This window comes from Amborella trichopoda, chromosome 3, assembly GCF_054954075.1.
Source record: "Amborella trichopoda isolate Santa Cruz 75 chromosome 3, AtrichopodaSantaCruz75HAP2 v2.0, whole genome shotgun sequence".
NCBI classification, from domain to species: domain Eukaryota; kingdom Viridiplantae; phylum Streptophyta; class Magnoliopsida; order Amborellales; family Amborellaceae; genus Amborella; species Amborella trichopoda.
The window spans coordinates 50725935-50730840 of record NC_142338.1 but is presented as its reverse complement, the minus strand read 5'-3'; positions in this window follow the sequence as shown (position 1 = coordinate 50730840).

Here is a 4906-nt window from a genome sequence, read left to right as displayed (position 1 = left end):
ATTCCGCCCTTGAGCAATGGGATTTGTTATATAGGAAATGACAATTATGCCCTTGAAGGGCGGAAGGGCCGGTGATTGATATGCCCTGCTTCTGTACGACTGCAACAGAAATAGGGCACCCATATTGTATGGAATGGCAATAACGGTAGCCCCCACTCCTCATTTCTTTTGAATGGCAGGTCTATTTTGCACTAATTTTTTAGAGTTAAGCTTTTTATTAGGGTCGGCTTAAAAAGGGCAAGGGATAAGTCTACACAGATATGGTTCTAAACTATGACAATAAAAGATGTGGGGGACTTATAGTTTCAATGAAAGTATGCCTTAATACAACATAATGGCATATCAAAATTCATAGAGCCGATTCTAATTAATTAAGAAATTGGCTACTCATTTTGTATAGAACGCATTACTGCTCATTTATTTTGAATGGCATGTCTATTTTGCCCTAATTGTTTTAGAGTTTCTTTTTTTATCAGGGCTTACTTAAAAAGTGCAAGGGGTAAGCCCAAAAGATATGGTTCGACGCAGTGATAAAAGATATACGAGACTTATGTCCTCAATGAGAGTAAGGCACTTAATGGAGCAGAATAGCACATCAAGATTCATGTTGTCGGTCTCAATTGATTGGAACTGTGACTTTTGATAAAACAGAATAGTGGATCAGGATTCATGTAGTCACCCCCAATCAGTTAAAAACAAATATAATAACTTTGAACAATTTTAACCATTATATATTTATTTTTGCCCCAATCAGGCTTCTTTATCGATTAAAGTACACCCTAGAAGTGACTTCCTCTATTTGGTTAGTAACCAGAGAATTGCATGAATTTGTACAAGTTTACCAAGTCAAGATAGTCAATACTCACACACAATAATGTAAGTTGATTCGTGCCATCGACTAATGGGTCTTCAATTTTGTTTGTTCCCAAATATTGAGGATGATAGACACTGACATTTGCAAGAAGGTCCAAACAACATATTCTTTTCTCGTGGGTACTTTCTTCCTTGTTTCCTTATTTGCCAAATTTTCTTGTTGATATTTTGATGGTGCAAAAACCCAGATGTAATATTTTCTTTAAAGCTTGTCTAATAATTGTAGCGTTCAATTTTCGGTAGGATTGTATACTTTGGGTTTGTTTGGATGTATCCATTGTCACTAATAACTCAATATGTCAATAATTGATATTAATAACAAATTATTTGTTGTTTAATAATGTCTCTTATAAAACTATTGGAATCTTTTAGGTAAATTTACATATAGGTATTTTTTTGGGATGCTTTTTTTATTCAAATAACTTACGAAAAATTATATGTTATAACCAATGTACTAGACCGCTAAAGATATTAGAGAAACATATCATATGGGACTAACTACTTTTGATATAAGGAGTTCATAATCATCATTAAGCATTAGATTTGAAATCGGGTGATTGAGGTTGTGTCATTAGTAGAATACAAAGTTCAAAATAAAGTTTCTTGAATGTTGTGATACAGTTTCATCTATTAGACCTTGCATCTTATAGCTAAAAGTGAATGCAACTTCCTTGTACTAAAAATAAATAGTCTTATGGCATACAGTCATCTTCTAATGAAAATTTTGAGAAGGGCTCAAATTTAATTGTTTAGAGCTTCGGCTCTAATATAAACATTTTCCTTAGTTCAATGGTACCAACATAATCTTGGGGTTCTCTTGTCCTTTGAACCCTTGAGTTGAAGATTACATAGATAATCTTATGTGAAATAGCCCTAACCAATGTCAATATGCCCGAAAGCTCTTAATCAGTAGAGATGATCACACATCACAATTAATCATTCTCAATGTCTGCCTCTACTGGTGTAACTGCGATGAAACTTCGCTTTTGTGAGATAACCGCGACAAATCTTCATTCAACGCAATATTGGGGTTAATGCATTATGAGCTCACTTTCCCTCTAACTATGAATCTCACTTCAGCTAGCTTGAGGGTCTACTATGGCAAACTATATCCAACTACGCTCAGAACCGAGTGATTCAATTGACCATGACAAAAGATCACCCTTAGTCATGGTGCTCAACAAGCTTCTGACAAACTAAGAAACCAAATCAAAGCTTCCATTTGAGGCTTGATTCTTAATCTAGGTCAAAACAATAATTTTGGGTTTCATAAAGTACTATACTCGGATGGTCTAAGAAGGGTGAGACCCTTAAATTTTCCCTTAATCTATCCTAAGCCAGGTAAAAGTAGTGGTTTATGTTAAGTAGGCAGCTAACATAAAAAAATTTCGAAACTTTTCAAAAGTAACTTATCCCAAATAATTGAGAAAATTCTATGATGACGATGATGAAAGTGTTGTACTCGACGGTGCAAAGAGAGCTTCACAACAAAGTGGAAACCATTTAGAGGAGATTACTATTCATAGCCAATGTCATTGAGACAACACAGTGAAAGTCACATAGAAGCAGGATTTTCAAAACTTTTGATTGTCCCACACTTAAGACTGAGAGAGCCATGAAATGCTTCAAATGCCTTCGAAAGACTGGTTTCCCTCGGCACAAATTCTATTTGTGATGCTATCAAGTCCACAGCAAATAACCTTTTTTCTTTTTTTTTAACAATGCAGTCCACGGCAAATAACTCCCAAGATAAAATTTGAGTGGTTGAATGCTTGTTAAAGTACTATCACAGTTGCACTGCTTTATAGGGATTATTACAGATCCCGATGTAACAAGATTTAATTGTCTTTTGACATAGAGCCCGTATACCTCAGGCAAAACAGTAATTTGGGAGGATTTTTTTAACCAAAATTTTGAAATCTATCTAAATATCAACAATAATTATTCTCAAGAAAATTTGGATTTAAATTCTCGAAAATATAGATATTGCCCTCCAAAAAATTGGATTCTTCCTGTTAAATAATAGGACGTTGATTTTCTTGAGGTGCACGGAGAGTTTATTTATTAGTATTATTTTCTTTAAGTTAAGTCGTTAGCTTATAGAGACTACATACCCAAATTCGGGGTCTAAAAAATATTCTTAACATGAGTTTATCCCAGGGGAGCAAATGAACAATATTGCTTTTTATGGGAGCATCAAATATTTTCAATTGGCATAAATGCCACTACTAGTAAGAAAGATGGACGAATACTTGGGAAATTAACAGAAAAATTTTCATTTTATTTTAGGAATTTAAAAATTATTTTATATATTTATATTTTACACTCAAGTCCCACTTATTTATAATGAATATTATATTTTAATTTTAAAATTTTGTATATATCTAATGAAACCAAATTTTAAGTATCCATATTTTCCAAATAACCAAATAACCCAATAAACTAGAAAAAATATGGGGTATTTTGGTTATGTTTTTAATCAACTGATGACGTATATGTGTATTCTTTTTTTAAAAAAAATCGTATGCTCATGTCCCCTTAAAGTAACATTATTGTAAAATTACCCACAATTTTTTTGTTTTTTATGCTCATACTCTCTTTTCCATTTTTTTGCCCAAAATGCCTTGGGATCATCAAGATCTTAACAACAACTTCTTATCCAAGTGCCAAACAATATTTTTGTTATGATTTTGGACCTTCATAGTCCAAAGTCAAGTTTGTTTGCTATGAGTGTGACCGTCATTACCTAAAGTCCAGATTGTTGAATGATTTCGAATCGTCAACATCTTATGTCATTTATACAATTCTTGATTTTGGACATTGAAAGCATGATTTCTCAACTGCTGACTCATGCAGCTTCGGATTTTGAAGATCTAACCTTATATGTGGTATTAGCTTCAGACTATGAAAATACAAAGTTAATACTTCAAGTCTTAACTTTGAATCTTCAGCATTCGAAGTTAATAATTATTTTCTCACATTGGATCTCAAAGAGACTTGGGCCTTGAAGGTTTAAAAGCGTATTTTAGAAAAAATCAATAGTAAAAAAGTGGAAAATGTCAAGAAACGGTTGGAACTGTTATAATATCATTAAAGGAGTCAAAAGATACAAATTGCATTTGAGCGCACGCTTTTAAATTTTTATATCAATCATGTACGTCCTAAAAAAATGTTGGGAAGCCAAATAATTAGAGATACTTTGATAATTTTATCCTAAAGAGGCCATAAGTGAATAACATAAGCACCTCTTTTAGGAGTAAAATTCCTCAAGTACTCCTAATTATTGTAACTTCCCAACACTAAACAAAGGCAAATTCAGATTTTATTCAACATTTTTTTAGAGATAGTTATGATTGATATAGAACTTTAAAAGTTGTAAGCTTTTGACCCCTCTAGTGATATTGTAAGGGGTTTCAACCCCTTTTTTGATATTTTTCTAAAAGAATATGAACATAAAAAATGAAAACAAATACATGATTTTATAATGGAAAGGAATATAGTGGGATCATTTACATTTTCTACAAGATGGTCATAATTAATCTTTGACCATAAGAAGAGAAATTGGGTAGTGCATTTATTCCATTAACCAAGCTCAAAGTTCAAAATAAATTTTCTCAAATTTGCAACGTACCCAACTTATCAAATTTCATATTGTATGGTTATAAATAGTTGTCATTTCCTTGTACCAAAGATAATGATCTTATTGTATATAACTTTTTATAATAAAACTACATGCAGAACATAACTTGATTGTAAAATTCACTTTATCTTCTATTGAAAGATTTTAGACCTCCACCTTAATTATACAAAGAGACGATTTAAATTTTGTATAAGGAAGTCACAATTACTCTTGTCTTTTGGATTGCAAATAAGGTGGCTGAAAGAGTGTCACTGAAAATACTAAAAGTTTTTTTAAGATTTCATGACTAGCCCAAGCCATCAAATTTGACATCTAATTAATAGGAATGACTGTGACATTCATGAGACCATTTACCTTTGGTACAAAGCAATCACAATCGACCTTGACTATTGA